Source organism: Giraffa tippelskirchi, chromosome 9 (assembly GCF_054371585.1).
Source record: "Giraffa tippelskirchi isolate mGirTip1 chromosome 9, T2T-mGirTip1v1.2.pri, whole genome shotgun sequence".
In the NCBI taxonomy this organism is placed as follows: Eukaryota; Metazoa; Chordata; class Mammalia; order Artiodactyla; family Giraffidae; genus Giraffa; species Giraffa tippelskirchi.
In genome coordinates, this window is record NC_137283.1 from 89681896 (window position 1) to 89707184 (window position 25289).

The following is a 25289-nucleotide window of genomic DNA, read 5'->3' on the forward strand; positions in this document are numbered from 1 at the left end:
GATCATCGAAAAAGCAAGAGAGTTCCAGAAAAACATCTATTTCTGCTTTATTGACTATGCCAAAGCCTTTGACTGTGTGGATCACAATAAACTGTGGAAAATTCTGAAAGAGATGGCAATACCAGACCATCTGACCTGTCTCTTGAGAAACCTGTATACAGGTCAGGAAGCAACAGTTAGAACTGGACATGGAACAACAGACTGGTTCCAAATAGGAAAAGGAGTACGTCAAGGCTGTATATTGTCACCCTGCTTATTTAACTTCTATGCAGAGTACATCATGAGAAACGCTGGGCTGGAAGAAACACAAGCTGGAATCAAGATTGCCGGGAGAAATATCAATAACCTCAGATATGCGGATGACACCACCCTTATGGCAGAAAGTGAAGAAGAACTAAAGAGCCTCTTGATGAAGGTGAAGGAGGAGAGTGAAAAAGTTGGCTTAAAGCTCAACGTTCAGAAAACTAAGATCATGGCATCTGGTCCCATCACTCCATGGGAAATAGATGGGGAAACAGTGGAAACAGTGTCAGACTTTATTTTTTTGGGCTGCAGAATCACTGCTGATGGTGACTGCAGCCATGAAATTAAAAGATGCTTACTCCTTTGAAGGAAGGTTATGGCCAACCTAGATAGCATATTTAAAAGCAGAGACATTACTTTGCCAACAAAAGTCTGTCTAGTCAAGGCTATGGTTTTTCCAGTGGTCATGTATGGATGTGAGAGTTGGACGGTGAAGAAAGCTGAGTGCTGAAGAATTGATGCTTTTGAACTGTGGTGTTGGAGAAGACTCTTGAGAGTCCCTTGGACTGCAAGGAGATCCAATCAATCCATCCTAAAAGAGATCAATCCTGGGTGTTCATTGGAAGGTCTGATGTTGAAGCTGAAACTCCAATACTTTGGCCACCTCATGCGAAGAGTTGACTCATTGGAAAAGAACCTAATGCTGGGTAGGATTGGGGGCGGGAAGAGAAGGGGACGACAGAGGATGAGATGGTTGGATGGCATCACCGACTCGATGAACATGGGTTTGGGTAGACTCCGGGAGTTGGTGATGGACAGAGTGGCCTGGCGTGCTGTAATTCATGGGATCGCAAAGAGTCGGACACGACTGAGCGACTGAACTGAACTGAACTGAACGTCATATGGTTTCTAAGCACTGAACTATCAGAGGAAGTGGGGAGAAAAATATCATTGATATTAAGTGAAGATTTTAAGGAAAGAAATTACATAAAATTCTATACAATTGAAATCTTCTAAGACTTGAAATAGAAGCCAATCAATCAAAACAGAATAACAATTAATAACGTAATAACAATTAGTCCTATTATTTCTATAGTACCTTTCATTCCCAAATCCCTTGTGCATACAATAGTCCATTTTCTTTCCCTAATAACCCAAAGAGAGCTTTTCGACCCCTCAGGAAATTTTTAGCACCATGCATTACTCTGAATTACCATCTGGAACCCACTTGCACATCTCCATTTTCAGGACTGACTAAATGTAACTTAAAGTTACAGGCTATAGTTAATATTGTTCAGAAAATCTTTAAATATATAAAGAGGAGCATTGTAATATCAGTCTTCTGACTTTTTCATAGTCTAATTCATTTTCAATAAGACTGGAGATTTCAGTGTTGCTCACTGAAAAAGCTTTCAAATAATTAGGGCTAGATTAGGACTGGAAAAGAAATCAGAAAATGAGAGAGTAAAAGATAAGAAAAAGCTAGCCATCATGACCTGATTAATATGATGCCAATTGCTGGGATTTAACTACTGTATGATTGATGATATAAATGACAAGAAGTAGAACAGATTCTTTGCCCAGGTTTTGTTATGATTTTTAATCTAAAGTTTTATTTCACGGCAGTGAAAGTGAAAGTTGCTCAGTTGTTTCTGACTCTTTGCAACTCCATGGTCTATACAGTCCATGGAATTCTGCAGGCCAGAATACTGGAGTGGGTTCAGTTCAGTTCAGTCACTCAGTGTGTCCAACTCTTTGAGACCCCATGGATCACAGCACTGCATGCCTCCTTGTCCATCACCAACTCCCAGAGTCCACCCAAACCCATGTCCATTGAGTCAGTGATGCCATCCAACCATCTCATCCTCTGTTGGCCCCTTCTCCTCCTGCCCTCAATCTTTCCCAGCATCAGGGTCTTTTCCAATGAGTCAGCTCTTCGCATCAGGTGGCCAAAATATTGGAGTTTCAGCTTCAACATCAGTCCTTCCAATGAACACCCAGGACTAATCTCCTTTAGGATAGATGGTTGGATCTCCTTGCAGTCCAAGAGACTCTCAAGAGTCTTCTCCAACACCACAGTTCAAAAGCATTAATTCTTCAGCGCTCAGCCTTCTTCATAGTCCAACTCTCACATACATACAAGATCCTTTCTTCAGGAGATCTTCCCAACCCAGGGGTCAAACCCACGTCTCCCACATTGCAGCCAGATTCTTTACCAGCTGAGCCACCAGGGAAGCCCAACAGTGATTAGATGCCACAAAGTAGGTGGCAATAGCCTAACCATATGCATATTGTCAGGCCCGAGAGTCTCTTCCATACTTGTCAAGGGGAGGGCTAACCTTCTCTCCTTTCATATAGCACATTTCACGGTAAGTTTGTCATAAGTTGTGATGAAATAGAAAACTCTTCCCTGAGCAGCTGATAATGATGATACAAGAAGAGAATACCTGATGGTTTCTCCAGCTTGACTTGTCTTATCCACTGCTCTACATGTGTCTGGTTATATATAGTCTTTAAATTTCGTTTCAATAAAATAGATATTCATTGTAAAGAGTAAACAGCAAAATGGCTGGCTTAAGTAAAAAAATAAAAGCTTTCTCATTTCCCCATACCAAACCTACTCCCCTAGTGTAACCACTGTTAAAAATAGTTTCATGTATATCACTCCACATGGTTTTATGTGGGCATCTGTGTGTGTTCGTGTATTCCTTTGTTTCTTTTCACAAAAAAATTTGATCAATGCAATGTATGATATACTGTACAATATAGTGATTCACAATTTTAAAGGTTATACTTCATTTATAGTTATTATAAACTACTGGCTATATTCCCTATGTCATACAATACGTCCTGTTAGCCTGTCTTACACACAATAGTTTTAGTTTGTACCTCCCACTCCCCCACCTCTTTACTGCATAATCTTTCTATCCACTGGTAACCACTAGTTTGTTCTCTATATCTGTGGGCCTACATCTTTTGTGTTATATTCATTAGTTTGTTGTGTTTCTTAGATTCCACATGCAAGTGATATCATACAGCATTTGTTGTTTTCTGTCTGATTGATTTCACTCAGCATAATGCCTCCGGGTCCATCCATGTTGTTGCAAATGGCAAAATTTCACTCTTTTTTTGTGGCTGACTAGTATTCCATTGTATATGTGGACAAATAGATAAATAGACACATTTATCTATCATTTTAAATTACCTGTGTGCATTCTAAGTTGCTTCAGTTGTGTCCGACTCTTTTCTGTGGACTATAGCCCACTCGGCTCCTCAGTCCATGGGATTCTCCAGGTAAGAATACTGGATTCGGTTGCCATGACCTTCTCCAGGGGGTCTTCCCAACCTAGGAATCACACCCCCTGGTCTCTTACATCTCTTGCATTGGCAGCGGGATTCTTTACCACCAACACCACCTGGGAAGCCCTATCTTTAAATTATCCAAATATACATAAATACATTCTGGTTACAAAATCTGTCTCAGTTTTCACTGCTATTCTATTCAGGACTTCCAGAAGGAAAGGTCTTATCATCAAAGATTCCACCCTGTGACCCTCCCCCCCAATTATTCCCTCCTTCCTCTACTCCCCATCCATGCTTCCTCTGCTCGCTGTATATCACAGTCCAGCATGGTGGGCAAATACAAAGGCATGGCTTGACTAACCCTGAAGGGGATGGATTTCTAGGCAGAAGCAATGCACGGTTCAGGCTAAATCTCAGCCACAGTGCCAAGTTGCGTTGTTTGATTGGCACTGATAGGAAGCAACGTGAGGGCTGCCCCACCTCCTACCATTGCCTCCTCATTCTTTTCCTCACAATCATCTCTCATCAAAATCACACCCAGAGCTAGAGCAAACTCTTTAGTTAAACCCTTAACCATGGAGAAGTTATGGGATGCGCTTCTCCATCACACAACTAAAAATAAAGCAAAAATAAGCCACTAAATAAATATGTTTTTTCTAGATTTGTAAAACTTGTAACACTTTGCTTTTTAAAAATTTGTGATTTATTGTGATTTATTTTTTAATTTTGAAGAAGTGCCCTTTTTACTTCTAATTATATATATTTACATATAATACTTTTGAAAATATATTTATTTCTTTGGCTGCACCAGATATTAGTTGCAGCACACAGAATCTCTTTTAATCTTTTTAGTTGCAGTATGTGGGATCTAGTTCCCTGTCGAGGGATCGAACCCAGCCCCCCTGCATTGGGAGCATGAAGCCTTAGCCATTGGACCACCAGGAAAGTCCCTATCTAACACAATTTTGTATCAAATTTTGTGTTCTTGATTGTGTCTTCTATTTAAAGAATGCCCTAAGGACTCCATAAAACCTAGCTACATCTCTGACTATGATTTTTCTTATACCTATACATATTTTATAAATGTTTCAAAATATATTGAATATTTATAAAAAATGGTAAGATCTTTCAAAAGAAAACACAAGAGCAAAGGTTTTGCCTTAGGAAATAATCCTGATCTTCTGTTCAATTTCAGTTCCAGTTCTAGGTTTAAGTTTCCTCCTGGTGCCTCAATTCCTTTGCATACATGTGTGCTCAGTTGCTTCAGTCATGTCTGACTGTTTGCGGCAAACCACTCCAGTATCCTTGCCTGGAAAATCCCATGGGCCAAGGAGCCTGGTGGGCTGCAGTCCATGGGGTCGCAAAGAGGTGGGCATGACTGAGCGACCAACAGACAGACTGTAGCCCCCCAGGCTCCTCTGTCCATGGGATTCTCCAGGCAATAATACTGGAGTGGGTTGCCATGCCCTCCTCCAGAGGATCTTCCTGGCTCAGGGATCAAACCCACATCTCCCACATTGCAAGTGGATTCTTCACCCACTGAGCCCCCTGGAAAGCTCCTCGGTTCCTTTATTCATACTTAATTCTAGTGTCTGTGTTTCTCTTATTTCTCCTTCTCATTCTTCACCTATCATTCTACCACGTCTTCCAACACATGATCCTCTTTCATAGTCCCTAAAGTCTCAATTTTCTGTTCCAGTGCAGTCCCTGAGATAATTATGCAGCCATCCCTATGTCTGACCTGGTCCTGGGGAGAATTCCAGTGCCTTTCAAAAGACAGTGAGTACAGTGAAGAGGTTACTTGCCTCCCTCCTACTAGCATTATTTTTCATGAATACTAGTCATACCACCTGTTTTCTCAGGCCCCAAACCCAGAATCCACTTTGATATTACATTCTCTTTTACTTCCTACATCCAGACTAGTCTTGCCAACTCTTCATTTTTCCTTCCATTCAGTTTTTTCTCCATTTCCATAGTTTGTTTTCAAAAGTTTCTTGCCAACAACGTGATGATGGTCATTATTTATATTGTCACTTTCTCTGGTCCAGACACTCTGCCAAGTGTTTTACCCTTTTTAGTCACAAAAACATGATGAGAAAGATGCTATTATTATCCCTTCGAAATGTTTTTTGTATGGGAAATTCATACAGATTTTTTGTGTGAGATATGAGTAACTGATCAAAGGTCATTCAGCTTACAAATGGCAGAGCCAAACATCAAATTCAGGAAATTTGGCAAGAATTTCCTAACTCCAACTATGTTAGTCACTCCACTATTTGCCTGATCTGCCTAAACTCTCACTTCTATATTTCTACGTACTAACTTTTCAACAGGTTTCCAGTTTGGACAGGATAAAGTTCAAACTTCATTACATTAACTCTAGAGCTAAACTCTCTTTGTGAACTTTATATAATCATGCCCTCATCCATGCCCTCCTCCTTTGGCTAACCTTATCTAATTCCTACCTATACTTCAAGGAATTTCTCAATTCTCACATTCTCTGGGGTGATTCCCAAGTCTGCAACCCATAACCATCTCTTCAGTTTCTTAACAGTAATTGTCATATGCTGCTTGATATGTTTATTTATTTTTATTATTTGTGTATTTATTTATTTTTGCTTCTTCATATGATCATTCTTTTCTTCCCCCATTAGTCTGAGTAAGGATCCTAACAGATCTTTTTATTCTTCACAACATTTGTAGAAACATTGCAGAGGAGCTCAACAATTATATGTTGATAGATTTGCTGAATTTCCTACAGCAGACTCTTGGGTCTTATTTTAGTAATTCATAACAGTGATATATGAATTAATTAGGAGTGTTTTTAAATATGATCTTCTGGCACATTCCCCCCATAATGGACAACACTTAAGTGATATCTCTCACTCACAGATAATCACCCCTCCAAAGCCACTGAAAAAGATAGTTTAACATTAGGGACTGAGTCATAGCATCAGGTGCTCTGGAGTTCCCAGGATATTTTTGTCACCACTTCTTCCAAAGCAAATTGAAACTATTGTTAAAAAAGAGCTTCAGATGAAAAGAAGATGAGATGTAAAATGAACCTGAAAACAACTCCAAAGGTCAATTTTAAGGATGCTAAAGCAAACCCATAGCCTTGCTTCGAGTAGCCCTCAGCCTCTAAAAGACTTCTGTAAAGTTCAGTCACTAGAAACCAGAACTATGCAAAGGGACAGAAGAAGCTAAAGTGGCCAGGAGGTTGTACCATCCACACCATTTCCTGTCTCCTGTCATGCATCACGGCAAAGGCAGTCATCTCTTTTTTCAGTGATACCAAGGAGTTGATGGGAATGGGCAGTTGACCCCAGGGATTTCCATCAGTGATTCTATAGCTCCAGCAATATACTAATCTCTAGAAGGTTGATGCTTTCTCAAACTTAAGCAGTGTGGATATAAGCATCTTTAGAAAGCTTTGCTATTCATATTGATATAAAACATATATATGAAGTAAATACACTGCTTGCTATGCAAATTCAGCTTCTAGATCACTCCACTGTTTACCTTCCAGCCATTTTGTTGCCATTGAACCTATTCTATATTGAATTCTGGAGCTGCTCCAATGAATAGGCAAATTTGTGGCCATTGATATCAGTTCCCTTGCAATCTCTCTTAAGGAGGTAACACACTCTGTTCCATATTCAGTTTCTAAAATGTGTATCTTTTTGGAATCACCAAGCTCCTTCCAGACCACTGATCCATCACCATCACTGAAAATCCCTCTTGTATGTAAGCTCACATCATCTAGATTTCCATCTTTCTCCATTTTCCCTGTCAACGTCTCCAAATCACATTACAGTCTCAGGACACAAACTTACCATTTTCTTTTCTACTCTGTGCCTTATACCTTCTAAACAATGGCCCAACCAATAACCTACTCTCCTCAGTTTCCTCAATTGCAGTGACTTTATTTCTGTTAAATTATGGCCACCTGGAGCTTCTTTACTTTTTAATTCTTACCTCATAAGTTTACTTGTCTGTCCATAATGTTTTCTTTTTAAAACATTTATTTATTTATTTGGCTCCCCTGGGTCTTAGTTGCAGCATGTGGAATCTAGTTTCCCAGCCAGGGATCAAGCTTAAGCCCCCTGCATTGAGAGCATGAGGTCTTAGCCACTGGACTGCCAAGGAAGTCCATGTTCATAATTTTCTATACTGGCTCTTACTCCCTATTGTTTTGGGGTTCTCCAGGGAAATAGAATCAGTAGAATCTGTGGAGGGGTGGATGGATAGAGAGAGAGAGATCTGTTTTGAAGAAATTCGCTCATGCAGTTGTGGAGGCTGGCATGTCCAACATCTGAAGAGTAAGCGTCTTAGTCCATTTAAGTTGCTGTCACAAAATGTCAAATACTAGGTAATATATAAACAACAGAAATTTGTTTCTTGTGGTTTTAGAGGCTGGGAAATCCAAGATTAAGGTACCAGCATGGATGTATTCTTATGAAGGCCTCTTCCTGGTTCATAGCTGGTGTCTTCTTACTGTGTCCTCACATAATAGAGGGGGCTAGGAATCTATACTGGGCTTCTTTTATTTGTTTTTTAATATTTTTTTATTGGAGTATAGTTGCTTTACAATGTTGTGTTAGTTTCTGCTGTACAGCAAAGTGAATTGTCTATACAAATACATATATCCCCTGTTTGGATTTTCTTCCCATTTAGGTCACCATAGAGCATTAAGTAGAGCTCCCTGTGCTATATAGTAGGTTCTTATTAGTTCTCTATTTTATACACAGTACCAATAGTGCATGGTACTATTGGTACTGTGTATAAAATCTCAATATCCCAGTTCATCTACCCCCTTGGTATCCACGTTTGTTCTCTATCTCTGTGTCTCTATTTCTGCTTTGCAAATAAAGTCAGCTGTAACATTTTTCGAGATTCCACATATAAATGATATTATATGATATTTGTTATTCTCCTTCTGACTTATTTTACTCTGTATGACGTCGCTAGGTCCATCCACATCTCTGTGTGGGGCTTCTTTTATAAGGCACTAACCCCATCCATAAGAGCTCCACCCTCATGATTTAAGCACTTCCCAAAGTACTCTCTTCCTAATACCTTCATCTTTGGGGATTAAGATATCAATATATGAATTTGAGGGGTTCACAAACATTCAGACCATAGCAGTAGGACAGCAGACTGGAGACCAGGCTAGAGTTTCAGTTCAAATATGAAGGCAGTTTGTTGGCAGAATTCCCTCTCCCTTGGGATAAGTCCATGCTTTTCTTAAGACCTTCAACTAATTGGATGAGACCCATTCTTACTGTTATTATGGAGGCCAGTCTACAGTCTACTGACTTAAATGTTCAGTTCAGTTCGGTCACTCAGTCATGTCTGACTCTTTGCAACCCCATGGACTGCAGCACACCAGGCCTCCCTGTCCATCACCCAGAGTTTACTGAAACTCACGTCCATTGAGTCGGTGATGCCATCCAACCATCTCATCCTCTGTCGTCCCCCTTTCCTACCGCCTTCAGTCTTTCCCAGCATCAGGGTCTTTTCCAAAAGTCAGTTCTTCACATCAGGTGGCCAAAGTATTTGAGCTTCAGCTTCAGCATCACTCCTTCCAATGAATATTCAGGACTGATTTCCTTTAAGATGAATGGGTTGGATCTCCTTGCAGTCCAAGGGACTCTCAAGAGTCTTCTCCAACACCGCAGTTCAAAAGCATCAATTCTTTGGCACTCAGCTTTCATTATAGTCCAACTCTTACATCCATACATGACTACTGGAAAAACCATACCTTTGATTACACAGACCGTTGTTGGCAAAGTAGTGTCTCTGCTTTTTAATATGCTGTCTAGGTTGGTCATAGCTTTTCTTTCAAGGAACAAGCATCTTTTAATTTCATGGTTTCAGTCACCATCTGCAGTGACTTTGGAGCCCAAGAAAATAAAGTCTCTCACTGTTTCCATTGTTTCCCCATCTATTTGCCATGAAGTGATGGGATCAGGTGCCATGATCTTAGTTTTATGAATGTTGAGTTTTAAGCCAACTTTTTCACTCTCCTCTTTTATCAAGAGGCTCTTTAGTTCTTCTTCACTTTCTGCCATAAGGGTGGTGTCATCTACATATCTGAGGTTATCGATATTTCTCCCAGCAATCTTGATTCCAGCTTGCACTTCATCCAGCCCAGCATTTCACATGGTGTACTCTGCATATAAGTTAAATAAGCAGGGTGACAATATACAGCCTTGACGTACTTCTTTCCCAATTTGGACCCAGTCTGTTGTTCCGTGTCCAGTTCTAACTGTTGCTTCCCGACCTGCATACAGTTTTCTTAGGAAGCAAATCATGTGGTCTGGTATTCCCATCTCTTTCAGAATTTTCCACAGTTTGATGTGATCCACACAGTCAAAGGCTTTGGTGTAGTCAATAAAGCAGAAGTAGATGTTTTTCTAGAACTCTCTTGCTTTTTTTATGATCCAACAGAATCAGTCATAGGTATACATACATTCCCTCCCTTATGAACCTCCTTCCCATCTCCCTCCCCATCGCATCTGTTTGACAGAAGACAACAAAAATCTGTAAAGCAATTATCCTTCAGTTAAAAATAAATTAATTAAAAAAAAAAACCTCTTGATGACAAAAAAAACCTTTTCTTCAATTTTTCTGCTTTTTCTGCTCCACATTAACTCCCTGTCTCCACTACTATCACTTATACTTACCTCCACTCCAACCACACCAAACAACTCACCCCTCCAAGTATACACCCAGCAGTGCACACCCCTTGTTACCAGTAATATCTTCTTATCATAACCAGTTATTCTCATCTCAGCTGAGACATATTCAAGCTCTCACCCTTCTTTGCCAGGCACCGTGTATGCCTCCCTCTGTTAAACAGCCTTGGATCTGTATTCATACCTCCAGTAAAGCTAATGTTCTCATTACTGAATTCTGAGTCTCATCTGCATATTGATATCATCTTTATGGTCATAATAAATTTGTGACAAAATATATCTGTCTTTAGGAAAGGTAGTTTGTACTTTTATGAACTTAAGTAAATTCTTTTGGTTCCATTTCTCCATCTGTACCTTAGATACAAATAACAACAATACCTACCTCACAGAGCCATTGTGAGGAACACATAAGATTGTGACTCTAAAGTACATAGAACAGTACCTGGGATCTAGTGAGCACTAAATGTATGGGAGCTATTATTTTTACAACTAGAACCTTCAGGTGATTTTAACATCTTTCAGCAGGGGTGTGCTGGAGCCAGCTCATTTGATTGTTAATATCTCAGGAATTTAGAAAGTCAGATGTTAAACTTATCATTAAAAATAAGATTTTATAAACTTAGAATTCAATAAATTGTATCAAAAGTAAAGGTCATAAATATTCAAAACATCACATCCCACTTATTTTATTCCACTTGAGTATTATCTATGCCTTTGCAGTTATGTGACTCCATTGTAGCAACATGGTGGGCATGCTATGGAAGGGCGTGCATCTCTTCCCAATTCCATTCCAGGGATGTCATGTCAGTAGCTTGAAGATGGTCGAAATAGCAATGTTTCACCACAGAGAGTAGCTAATACTCTAAATCAGGCCCTAATTTATTGTGTATTGACTTTTAGGCTAGAAGTAATGGAGAAAATGTTAATAATGCAAATTATGCTTCACAGTGTGTTGTATCAAGCACCAAAGATGAAAGAGGTTTCAATTTAATGAATACAGATGTTATACAAGGGTTACATCTAGTTCAAAGATAAATCATATATCAGGTTTCATAACAAAACATTTATTGGAAAAGAGGCACCAGGTTGGAATGTAATTTTGTCAAATCATGGTTGAATCACATAGAAGAGTTCTGCAAAAACTAATAGAAGCACTTTGTGGGAATCAATTGGATATGTGAAACTGACAAAAGATCATTGCTTATTTTACTATTATTTATAAATTGTATGCTATGTATTCTTTTTTACATTTCTTTATATATGTAAACCCATAAAGCTTTTGTCAGCATTGCAGATGATAATGATCTTAGTTCTGCAAGTATACATTTATGCATGTATGTGTGTTCAGTCACTTGAGTAATGTCCAACTCTTTGTGACCCTATGGACTGTAGCCCGCCAGACTCGTCTGTCCATGGGCTTCTCTAGGCAATAATACTGGGGTGGGTTGCTGTATTGTCCTCCAGGGGATCTTCCCAACCCAGGGATCGAACCTGTGTCTCCTGCGTTTCCTTTATTGCAGGCAAATTCTTTACTGCTGAATCACTGGAGAAGCCCTTATATATGTAAAATTTATAATAAACTTATGTACTTAATAAATTTATAATAAACATATATATATACACACTTACATACACACACACACACACACACACACACACACACACACACACACACATGTCTTTTTTTCCTAAGAGCTTTGTTGTGAAACACTTACCAGCACACCACTGCCTTCAAATTTTCTTATGAACCAAAGGGTAAAAAAAGAGAAAAATAGTTCTACCACGGCAAGAAGTTAGTGAAAGTAGATGGTGAAAAGGAAAAATGGGTATCATCTTAAGTAAACAATAGAATCATTCAAATGAGAATATATTAAATTAGTAATAAGCTGCCTCAAACTCAGAAGCCTAAAATCATGAGTTTTGTTTGTTTGTTTTTATTGCTTATGAATCTACATTCTCATCACCTGATTCAGGTTTGGCTGGCCTCACAAAGCATCCACAATCAGCTGGGGTGTCGATGGGACTTTGCTGGTCAAGGATGGCGTCTCTCACATTTCAGGCCATGGTCTGGCTGTGGGCTGGGGTGATAGCAGTAATTGGGCTGAATGACTTCATCTACCAACAGGATAGCCCCAGATCATTTTCATACCATCTGGACAAGATTAACATAAGGCCTAGGCTCAAAAGTGGCATAAACACTTCCTCCTTGGTGTGTTGACTGTGGCAAGTCACAAATCTAACTCAGATTCAGAAAACAGAGAAATGAAGTCCACCTCTTAATGGGACTCTGTGAAGTCACTTTGCAAACAGGGTGGATATAGAGAGGCATGAACAATTGGGTCATCAATTTACCACAGTGTTTTCTGCCATCTCCATATATTCCTCTCAGAATAGAGTTGAAATATTATTTACCTTGGTTAAGCAGGTGAATGGGGTCAGGCTAGCTGTAATCAAACAAAAATCCTCTTTGTTTCTGGATTCTGGTCCCGCACTCCTGGGGCTTCCCTGTTGGCTCAGTCAGTAAAGAATCTGCCTGCAATACTATCCACTGCAGTATTCTTACCTGGAGAATCCCATGGACAGAGGAGCCTGGCGGGTTACAGTCCAGGGGGTCAAAAGAGTTGGACACGAGTTAGTGACGAGACCGCCACCACCTGCACTCCTTCCCCATTTTCTGAGTATTAGCAAAATATCTAGACCTATTCTGAAACTGAAAGTGTTAGTCCCTCAGTCATGTCCAACTCTTCCCAACTGCATGAACTGCAGCCTGTCAGGCTCTTCTGTCCATGGAATTCTCCAGGCAAGAATGGTGGAGTAGGTTGCTTCTCCTTTCTCCAGGGGATCTTCCTAACCCAGGTCTCCTGCATTGCAGGCAGATTCTTTACCCTCTAAGCCACTAGGAAGCCCAATATGGACAAAATAGCTAAAATTCAGTCATTCCTCCATTCTCCAAAATGGAGCTTCCTACATCCTCACAAAAAAGAAGTCCATACATTCTAAATAAGGAAGTAGAATCAAATTATAGAGGAAAAATTTTAAACAGATTTAATAGAATTAAGGAAGCCAAATAAAATTTAACATCCCAAACACAAAGATAATGCTCAAAATGCCATGAATTTACAAAGCAGAAGTAGACACCCAAAATAAATATGTAAAGGGGAAAAAAAGGAAGGCAAAAAATTGATTGCTTTATTTCCAGATAGAAACCCTAAGGTGAAGAAGCAACTACACTGCTATAAACCCTTCTCTCTCCTTTGAATGCCCTTACCAAAATTTGTAAACTATATATTTACTTATTGGCTGGTAGTTTTGTTGATTCCTGTACACCTGGCACCTAACATAATATCTGGCACTACAAATACTGTAAATACTTAAATAGTGAAGTAATGCTGGGTGTATGAGATGATTATGATATTCATAGAAAATAAAACCATACATGCATTTCAGATACATTTTCCTTTTTAGAATTACTTCCTGCAAAGTCTTCAAAAATAAGAGAGTAGAAAGAAAGGGTCCCTCCTAAATGCTGGAAAACATTTGAAGATGACTGTGGTTCCCTCCTTTGGGAGGCTGCAGAGTAACTCCAAAATCATACTGACTTTCATATCTATTCCAACTAATGAGCCCCATTCCCTCAGCACAGTAGTGTAATCTGCACAAATAATACTCATGAATCTGTTTATAATGCTATTATATGCAGATCACACTCACTCATTTGATTTTCAATCACAGTGGTATTCTCTCTCAAGTTATTTAGTGAATCATATCAAATAATCCTACCCACTGATTCACAATAGAATTAGATAGAACATCTATCTAATTAGATATTAGAATACCTATCTAATATCACAATAGAATGATATTTTAATATTCATTGAGTGATTAAATGAGGGGACCTATCCTGGAGACCAAAAAGTCATCATCTCATTTGCTTCTTTAAAACAGTTCTTAATTTTATAGATGAGAAATCTGAAACTCAGAGAGGCCAAGTGATTTGGTCAGAGAAATATCGATAACCTCAGATATGCAGATGACACCACCCTTATGGCAGAAAGTGAAGAAGAACTAAAGAACCTCTTGATGAAGGTGAAAGAGGAGAGTGGAAAAGTTGGCTTAAAGCTCAACTTTCAGAAAACTAAGATCATGGCATCTGGTCCCATCACTTCATGGGAAATAGATGGGGAAACAGTACAAACAGTGTCAGACTTTATTTTGGGGGGCTCCAGAGTCACTGCTGATGGTGACTGCAGCCATGAAATTAAAAGACGCTTACTCCTTGGAAGGAAGGTTATGGCCAACCTAGATAGCATATTTAAAAGCAGAGACATTACTTTGCCAACAAAAGTCCGTCTAGTCAAGGGTATGGTTTTTCCAGTGGTCATGTATGGATGTGAGAGTTGGACGGTGAAGAAAGCTGAGTGCCGCAGAATTGATGCTTTTGAACTGTGGTGTTGGAGAAGACTCTTGAGAGTCCCTTGGACTGCAAGGAGATCCAATCAATCCATCCTAAAAGAGATCAATCCTGGGTGTTCATTGGAAGGTCTGATGTTGAAGCTGAAACTCCAATACTTTGGCCACCTCATGCGAAGAGTTGACTCATTAGAAAAGACCCTGATGCTGGGTAAGATTGGGGGCGTGAGGAGAAGGGGACGACAGAGGATGAGATGGTTGGATGGCATCACTGACTCGATGGACATGGGTTTGGGTGGACTCCGGGAGTTGGTGATGGACAGGGAGGCCTGGCGTGCTGCAATTCATGGGGTCTCAAAGAGTCGGACACGACTGAGCGACTGAACTGAACTGAACAGTTCATAGATGGTAGATGTGTGATTTGAACTCTATCTAGGATGTCTGTCTCATTCTAAAGCTTTTGTTCATTCTACCTTCTAACTATACTATTTCATCTTCTCTATCTTCCTCATTCAAGATGAGTCCATTTCCTTTATTTTAATCTTATTTGGGAAGAAGCTTTATAATTTATTAGTGTAAACATCACAGAAAAGAAAAAGTAGTTCCCTAGTAGTTCTCCTTTCATTCATGGTGCTTCCGGAAATCACTATGAGCCAAGAGTATGCCATATTTCAGCCTCCAGAATGAACGTTCTCACCCGTTATGGTTCATGCTGAAGCAGAATTCAGATTCATGGCTAAAATAAGTCCCACCTTCTACTAATGAAGATCTTGAGTCTTGCTTTACCCCTAGTATCATTCATCTAATTCTGGTTGGCACTGGTCCTTGGCTCCACTCCCAGAATCAGTACATTCTCAAGCCAAACTGGTTTTCTATTTCATATTATGTCTGCTTTTCATGGTGGGAGTCTCACAGAAAAGGAAACAGATATAGGCTGTGTAAATAGAGTATATTGTAGGGTTGGGAGTGAAGTAATTTTAGAGGAAGTTTGAAATTTTGCTAAGTAATAGCAATTATGAAGTTAAACACAATTACATGCAACCACCATACATAATATGAAAGAGAAAGATGCTATAAACAAGTAGTAAGAGAAGACAGAGGTGGACATCAGTGTGCATTCAGGGATAAGAAAAGAACCCTCTGAGGATTGATATAATTTTTTTTTTCAGACACGAGCAGCATAAGGCATTTTAATTCCACCCACTCTTCTATTTGACTAATTTAGTTTCAGGTTCTGTGCTATTTCTAGCCAGGTGTTCTCTAATCCAGTGCTTCTCAAACTCGAGCGCATGAAAACCACCAGAGAGTTTGTTAAAAGGCAGATTCTGATCCAGTAGCTCTGGGGTGGGGTCTGAAATTCTTCTTTTTGGCTGTGCCACACAGCAGGCAGATCTTCGTTCCCCAACCAAGGATCTAACTTGTGCCCCCTGCCGTGGAATCTCAGAGTTTTAACCACTAGACCACCAGGGAAGTCCCTGAGATTCTTCATTTCTAGCAAGCTCAAAGGTGGTGTCCATGTTTCTGACTTGGAAACTCACTTTAAGTAGCAAAGCTTTTGCCCATGAGACACTTCCTTAGGGGATAACAGGAATAAGAAGATCAAGCACTAGAAAATGAAGTCAAAAAGAACATTTATATTTTACATTTTAAAAAATTTTCAACTTTGACCATAAGCATTCCGTGTATGACTGATTTCAGAAGTCTATTATGCTTGTCTTTTAAAAATAATATTTATGTATTTATTTTGCTGACTTCTGGCTTTGAGAGCAGTTAGTTCCTCAAATGTTAGGTCTGTGTTTATGTAACTCAAAATGAATCTAGACTTCTACTTTCAAGAGTCTAATAAGACTATTTTTTTTCTTACATGGATAAATTCACAAAACCACAAAAATAAACATTAACTCCATTCATTTTGTATGGATGTACATATGTCATCTAAATCAAAATTGTGGCTTTTAAGGTCAAAATGCATACAACACAATTTGGGGGTTTCTTTTTGACAAGCAATAATAAGTTTCAGTCTAGCCAGCAATAACCTAGTCTAAGAAAAGGCTTCACAAATACATCGGGGACACAGATTTGCTTCCTCCTTATGGTGGTGGTGGTGGTTTATTCGCTAAGTTGTGTCCGACTCTTGCGATCCCATGGACTGTGCCCGCCAGGCTCTTCCGTCTGTGGGATTCTCCAGGCAAGAATACTGGAGTGGGTTGCCATTTCCTTCTCCAGCTTCCTCCTTATAGAAGCTTTAGATTAGAAAGAAGAAATCTGGAAGATTTCTACTTATAAAATAAAGCAATATCTTTATCAAGGATGTGGTCACTTTTGATACTTCTTATTTCCTAGCTTGGAAAAGCAAGACACATTGAGGTTAGTCAGTTTGTTCAGTACGGCACAATCATCAGCTCCAGAGGCATGAGGATGGAAGTCACCCTCTGACCTGGATGCTGGAGTTTTCCACCTCTAATCACACTTATATCTACTCAACAGGGCTTTCCAGTCCCTTGACTTCTTGCCTTCATACATGTCATTGGCCCCTGTCTTTTATCTCTGATACGATGGAGTTTTCCCAGGCAGTTTCTAACTCAGTTTGCCAATGAGATGTTAAGGTTGGGATCTCCGGAAGAGTAACTATCCTATTTTTTATCAGTATTTTTTCTCTGATCCACTGGTGTCCATAGCAAAGCCCACTTGCTTCTTCTTCCACTCCTTTCATCCATATGGAGGTTTGAGAAACCTCCAGTCTTCCCTTCCCTCCCCAGCCCACTCCCACTCCTTCCCCCTGGTTACTCCCAGCCCCAACTCATGGAAGTTCGTGATGCTGCCATTCACCCAGGTCACTTACTCAGAGTCCAGAAGGAAAGAAAACATGAAAAAGTCTTATATTGGAGAAACATCTCCCTCTACAACAAAAATATTTGCTCTGTCCTTCACAGTTAGAATGATCAAGTAATTTATAGTCTCAATCAGGATACTTTTGAAACTGAAAGGGGTTAGATTAAGATTAGGCCCAGATTCTAAGCATCAGTTGGAACTGTAGTGGGCTCATGACAACATATGGCTGCCCTATCCATGGCTTGCATGGGTCCCTTATATAGAATGGTCTTGGAGAACACTGGGAAGGGTCTTGAATGCCAGGAGGTTGGCTGGACCCTGCACCATTACTATGAGTGAAATGTGAGCTTCGAGAACTTCCACCACATTATAACCTTCAGGTTCCAATTGGTTTAATAACTTGTAAGAACTTATAATGAACACAGGCAGTGCTATACACAAAGCAATGAATTGAAGGAAGAACTAAGACTTGCTTTCTTTCTTTTTTTCTTTTGTTCTTACTTCCAGTTGATTTATAACCTCTTACTGTTGGATATAAAACATTTTTATGTTTGTTGAGCACTTACATCACAAACCCATGTTGATCAAGAGAAGAAAACTAGAAAAGTTTGTATTTAATTACCTTTGGTGCCCCATTCCCATTCTTTGTTTAAGAGCCAAACTTATGTTTAATTTATAAAAGAAACAAGGTTCCAAAGTGATTAAATTATGCTAAGTAGGTGTTAAAATTCTTTTAATTTACCACCTCCCCACCTTTTTTGGCTGCACTGCACAGCTTGTGGGAAGTTAGTTCCCCCACCAGGGACTGACTGAATTCAGGCCCTCAGTGCGGGAGCGTGGAGTCGTAACGACTGGACTTCCAGGGAATTCCCCACAACCCCTTTTAAAATACAGAAGTTCCTCTATTTAGTGACATCTAATCACCTCATGGACAAAGACAACAACATGGAGGAGTGGAAAGCTACATCTGTTAAGTTGCCTTACCGGTTCCATTTCTAAAATATCTTCTCCTCTACCTCACAACTCCAATCTTTGTCTCCAGTAGTCTCCTAACCTTTAATCTCTTCAGTTCAACTGCAGCCCCTCTTACTGTTTGCAAATGTTCTTCTGAAGCTGTAACTCTAGTTTAGATCCTCTCCAAGACACTGCTCAAAGGAATTCCAAGATATTCAATACAGTGTATAAATCCCTGTGTCATCCAGCCTTATCACTGAGCCAGTAATTTGCTCTCATTTGTTGAATGTTTATAAGTGGAGATAAAATAAAGACATGCCCATGCCTTTTGCTCAAAGGGCTCACTGTCTTTGAACAGGTGATCACGCTACTAGTGTGGACATGAACTGAGGCTTCTGGACGGCTAGTTTGAGAACAACTTTACTTTTTGTTTTGTTTTGCTGAATTTGGTGGTAATTGGGGAAGCATCTGGAAGGAACTGAGAGAGGACAGAAAGTGATTTCATCTAGAAAGCAGGTGGAGGAAGAGGATCCTAAACTGTAGGAAAGAGCTGAAAACTGCAGAAGGCTGGGACCATTGCAAGGAAATGGAGGAGAGAGACCAAGATGGAGGAAAACTTTTTGAACTATTTTTAAGTCTCTTTTGGGTTGTAAGAGCTCATTCAGACAAGAGAAGTCTTATGTGTTGTACCATAGATGTGGGCCCTCTAACTCAGTGATTTCCAATCTCGATCTGGACTATATATTTAAATAAGGGAGGGGGCGTTCTTTGAAGTGCTAACGCCTAGGATTCATCTCCAGATGTTTGGCTGTGTCTACTCTCAGGTGGGACTGAGGAGCAAGCCTAGTGTTTAAAAGCCCCATGTGACTCTTGTGAACATTAAATGAAATTATGCTTTTGAATGCACTTTGCACAGTGCTCTCTAAAGGTTAGCTCTTATTGATGGGATTACTAAATCGATAGCCACTGAATTTCAAAGTGCAGGGAAGAAGCACCACAGTGATGGACTCTGCTATGGTGTAAGCTCAGTTCAGAATAAGTCTTTGTCCTAAATCTTGAAGCCCAAATTAGGTAGAGAAGGGGGTCAGGTAGCCCAGGAGAAGGAAGAGCATATTAAAACACAGAAAGGTGAGAAATAACATTCTATGCAGAACACAAGTTTCCTTTTCTGATTGAGTAAACAATTATTTATTGCATGCATGAGTGTGCATGCTAAGTCACTTCAGTCGTGTCTGACTCTTTTTGACCCCATGAACTGTAGCACACCAAGCTCCTCTGTCCGTGGGATTCTCCAGGCAAGAATACTGGAGTGGGTTGCTGTGCCCTTCTCCAGGGGATCTTCCTGACCCAGGGATCGAACACATGTCTCCTGTGTCTCCTGTATTTCAGGCTGATTCTTTACCATTGAGTCACTGGGGAAGCCCTATTTATTGCATATTTAATCCATACTTATTACATCCTTTATCCTGTTCATTGGGGGCATAAAGGTAACTCTCAAGAAATTCACAGCCTAAGGCTGTCTTCCCCTCTACAGTGGTTAAAAGGATAGGTTGTTCAAATTGAACTAATTTATACTTATTTGGCTGCAAAGCACCTCCAATCTTTGCTGTGATATGCAGGACCTATTTCCCCAATGAGGGATTGAACCCAGGCCCCCTGCACTGAGAACACAGAGTCTCAGCCAACAGACCACCAGGGAAGTCTCAATCAAATTGAACTTTAAAGAATCTTTTAGAGGAACAAGGAAGGGGGGGAACAGCTTCAGATAGTGAAATTCTCATGCATCAGCCAGCTAACTAGAGTCAAAGAGGAGAATGTCAGAAGAAAGAACTTTAAAGTTCCCATGTAACCAGGCCTCGCATGACTAAAGGGGGTAATACGAGATGCAGTGCCATATCCAGCCTCTTCCTGTCACACTGCAAAATACCCTTCTAATCTGAAACAGCATTCAGTTCAGTTCAGTTCAGTCACCCAGTCATGTCCGACTCTTTGTGACCCCATGAATTGCAGCACGCCAGGCCTCCCTGTCCATCACCAACTCCTGGAATCTACCCAAACCCATGTCCATCGAGTCAGTGATGCCATCCAACCATCTCATCCTCTGTTGTCCCCTTCTCCTCCTGCCCCCAATCCTACCCAGCATTAGGGTCTTTTCCAATGAGTCAACTCTTCGCATGAGGTGGCCAAAGTATTGGAGTTTCAGCTTCAACATCAGACCTTCCAATGAACACCCAAGATTGATATCTTTCAGGATGAATTGATTGAATCTCCTTGCAGTCCAAGGGACTCTCAAGAGTCTTCTCCAACACCACAGTTCAAAAGCATCAATTCTGCGGTGCTCAGCTTTCTTCACCGTCCAACTCTCACATCCATTCATGACCACTGGAAAAACCATAGCCTTGACTAGACGGACTTTTGTTGAAAAAGTAATGTCTCTGCTTTTAAATATGCTATCTAGGTTGGCCATAACCTTCCTTCCAAGGAGTAAGCGTCTTTTAATTTTATGGCTGCAATCACCATCAGCAGTGATTTTGGAGCCCCCCAAAATAAAGTCTGACACTGTTTGCACTGTTTCCCCATCTATTTCCCATGAAGTGATGGGACCAGATGCCATGATCTTAGTTTTCTGAACGCTGAGCTTTAAGCCAACTTTTTCACTCTCCTTTTTCACTTTCATCAAGAGGCTCTTTAGTTCTTCTTCACTCTCTGCCATAAGGGTGTTGTCATCCGCATATCTGAGGTTATTGATATTTCTCCTGGCAATCTTGATTCCATCTTGTGTTTCTTCCAGCCCAGCGTTTCTCATGATGTACTCTGCATATAAGTTAAATAAGCAGGGTGACAATATACAGCCTTGACGTACTCCTTTTCCTATTTGGAACCAGTCTATTGTTCCATGTCCAGTTCTAACTGTTGCTTCCTGACCTGCATACAGGTTTCTCAAGAGACAGGTCAGATGGTCTGGTATTGCCATATCTTTCAGAATTTTCCACAGTTTATTGTGATCCACACAGTCAAAGGCTTTGGCATAGTCAATAAAGCAGAAATAGATGTTTTTCTGGAACTCTCTTGCTTTTTCGATGATCCAGCGGATATTGGCAATTTGATCTCTGGTTCCTCTGCCTTTTCTAAAACCAGCTTGAACATCTGGAAGTTCACGGTTCACGTATTGCTGAAGCCTGGCTTGGAGAATTTTGAGCATTACTTTACTAGCATGTGAGATGAGTGCAATTGTGCGGTAGTTTGAGCATTCTTTGGCATTGCCTTTCTTTACTAATATTGTAATTATTGACGTTCAAAATGATGTTAATGAATTATTGAGAGGAAAAGCTTTTTGAAATGACCTTCCCTGGTGGCTCATACAGTAAAGAATCTACCTGCAATGAGGGAGACCTGGATTTGATCCCTGGGTGGGGAAGATCCCCTGGAGGAGGGCGTGGCAACCCACTCCAGGATTCTTGCCTGGAGAATCCCCATGGACAGAGGAGCCTGGCGGGCTACAGTCCATGGTGTTGCAAAGAATCAGAACAACTGAGAAGCTAAGCACAGCACAGTAAATATTAATTTCACAGAAATGTATAGGATGCATGTGATATTTAATATATTAACATTGGAATATGTATTTAAGTCTTCAAATGTAAAGGACCCAGTTCTCTCAAATTTTAGTAGCTGCTTGAAGCCCTTTGTAGAAAGATAAATAAATTTACAGGCATATATACAGACTTCTTGAAATCACAGCCCTTCCCAGACATGTTTCTTTTTCCTCCCCCAAATTTCCATTTTCCTGAGGATATGTATGTTTGAATCAAAGGCATAAACTTGTATTAATCTTAATTCAACCCAGGTAAAACCAGGACCATGGACCCAGCAAACCCTGGGCATGTAGGCTGTTCCATAACAGCCCAAGACTTGAGAGGGGAAGTTGGAGACTCAAGGAAGATCAATTGCAACACATAATAAGTTAGTGCAGTGGTTTGCAGATAGGGTCCTGGGCCCAGCTGCATCAGCATCACCAAGACCCTCAAAGGAATGCAGATTCCTAGTTTGCACTCAGGATGTACTGAGTCAGAAACCCTGAGGGGTGACTTCAGCAACCTCTGTTTTAACTAATCCTAGAAGACTGAGTGCCAAAGAATTGATGCTTTCTAACTGCGGTGCTGGAGAACACTCTTGAGAGTCCCTTGGAGTGCAAGATCAAACCAGTCAATTCTAAAGGAAATAAACCCTGAATATTCACTAGAAGGACTGATGCTGAAGCTGAAACTCCAATACTTTGGCCACCTGATGCAAACAGATGACTCATTGAAAGAGACCCTCATGCTGGGAAAGATTGAAGGCAGGAGGAGAAGGGGACGACAGAGGATGAGATGGTTGGATGGTGTCACCGACTCAATGGACATGAGTTTGAGCAAACTCAGGGAGGTGGTGAAGGACAGGGAAGCCTGGTGTGCTGCAGTCCATGGGGTTGCAAATAGTTGGACATGATTTAGCAACTGAACAACAACCAGGTAACTTGCTTCTCAGGTGGCACAGTGGTAAAGAATCTGCCTGCCAATGCAAGAGACACAAAAGATGCAGGTTCAATCCCTGGGTCGGGAAGATCCCCTAGAGAAGGAAATGGCAACCGACTCCAGTATTCTGGAAACTTTTCATGGATAGAGGAGCCTGGTAGGCTATAGTCCATAGGGTGGCAAAGAATTGGACCCGACTGAGCAACTAAGTACATGCCTACACCAGGTGACTTGATGAATGCTAAAATGTCAGAACCAGATTAGTCCTGGCTACTCATTGAATCTGTTTAAGGACTGTATTCGTTTTCTGGGACTGTCATAGAAAATACCACAGAGTGAAGGGCTTGAATAACAAAAATTATTTTCTCACAGTTCTGGAGGCTAGAAGTCTGAGGTCAAGGTGTCAGCAGGGTAGTTTTCTTCCTGAGGCCTCTCTCTTTGGCTTGTCAATGGCTATCTTCTCCCTGCATCTTCTTCACAGTCATCCCCCTGGGTGTAACTATGTCCTAGACAATTCCCTCTTCTCATAAGGGTCCCCGTCATATTAGACTCTGACCCCCCAGTGACCTCATTTTAGCCTAATTAGCTATTTAAAGACCCAGTATCCAAATACAGTCACATCTGAAGTATTGGAGGTTAAGACTTCAACATGTGAATTAGGGTAGGGGATGGAGGGAGACACAATTCAGTCCTTAACAAGGAGTGTTAATTTTTTAAAGACGTCGGTATTCGCCTTGAGACTAATTAAATCTTAATTCCAGGAGGGGGTCCTAGACACGTATAGACACTTTGGCTCACTTGTGCAGCCAGGACTAAAAAACAGGCTATAATAGATTAAAAGCCCAAACAGGTAGGTAAAAGTCATGCGATCTGGTCATCAGTGGTTACATGCTACATAGTCAGGCAGACCTGGCAAAGACGGAGAGTGTTACTAGGTATCTGAAACTCAAACACAGGAAGTCCAGCTTAGGGTAGCATATTTAACTCAGCCTTGGGGCAAAAATGGACAAATTGAGGATTAAATAATAGGATTGAGGTCCAGGTGAGAGCCAGTTCATAAGAAAGCAATATCAGCATAAATGCAAGATATTCGAACTCAGCACTGATCTACATAGCACACTCGTCCCTGGGAGCACAGGTGTCCAACCAGGGGCTCCTGGCCAGGAAGTTGTCCTGAGGGCAATAGGATGCAGTTGCAGGAACCCAAGAGATGGTAGTGAAGGAAATCAGATGGTGTCTGAGGTTTCCTGCCCTTCAGAGGGTTTATGAAAAAAGAAAGCAAGACAAACAGCTTCAACAATCAAATCATTGACCTGAAAATATGATACGTGCATGGACTTCTAATGCTGTATAAGGAGCCATACCATTCTAGTGAGGTCCTGGACTTTATTTCATGTGGATGGTAGAGCATCTCAGAGTGGTTGATTAAGCTTCCAGCCACCTTTGTCAAAGCCAATAATCTCTGCTTTGTTCTCCCTCACAGAGAGGAAGCCAATCATGTTCAAACTGTCATTATTAGCTCCATTTCCAACACCACAAAATTAAAGGACTGTTGCAAAGAAATAAATGGAATCCAGGAAGAACACACGATCTCTTTGAAAGCGTTCACCTCCTCACCCCCATCCATCCACCTGGCCTAGAGACAGAAGAATTACAGGGAACCCAGCTGAGTAATAATGTTATTGATTCCCTGCTAATCGGATTTTTCTTGAGTTCGCCAACAGTCAAGTGTTTACAAGACTTCTTTTTTCAGAACAACTCAAAAGTCATTCCCAGCAGAGAAGCTAGAAACCAAAAAATCAATAATATAGGAACTGTTATGAAGGACTTTCATCTACTCAGTGAGGAGTATATTTATTTATAGAAAAACTGGTCACTCCAGTTTAGTGTGGTAATAACATGGCACGGCTAGTTCAAAGAGTGCCATGGTTGAACACAGCCTTGTTTTATGCCCACTGTAAATGGTCTCTATGAGGAAAAGCCTATAATTTAGAGAGATTTGCCATGAATGAGAAAGCCTGGGACATTGTAACAGATACTTTTTTTTTTACCAACTCTATTTGTGGAGAGGGCATGTAAAAGGGAAGGATAAAGGTTACTTTCAGGAAACCTGGAAGGAGAAAGTGAGCCTCATTTGGTTTTCCCTACCTGAGAGCAGGGGCTTCCCAGGTGGCTCAGTGAGTAAAGAATCTGCCTGCATTGCAGGAGACGCTGAGGATTCCTGGGTCGGGAAGATCCGCTGGAGAGTGGGCATGGCAACCCACCCCACTATTCTTGCCTGGAGAATCCCATGGACAGAGGAGCCTGGTGGGCTAGAGTCCATAGGGTTGCAAAG

At 40.7% G+C, this 25289-nt stretch overlaps 1 protein-coding gene and 1 non-coding gene across 5 annotated transcripts in view; one reads left to right on the top strand and one right to left on the bottom strand.

Moving 5' to 3' along the window:
• LOC145521646 (uncharacterized) overlaps nt 1-25289 on the top strand; it is a 352473-nt gene that overhangs the window by 65513 nt on the left and 261671 nt on the right. The gene's annotated exons all lie outside the window — the stretch shown is intronic.
• Nucleotides 2479-2604, bottom strand: LOC145522136 (U6atac minor spliceosomal RNA). The gene has a single exon (XR_014065947.1). It is a non-coding gene; the product is annotated as a U6atac minor spliceosomal RNA (small nuclear RNA).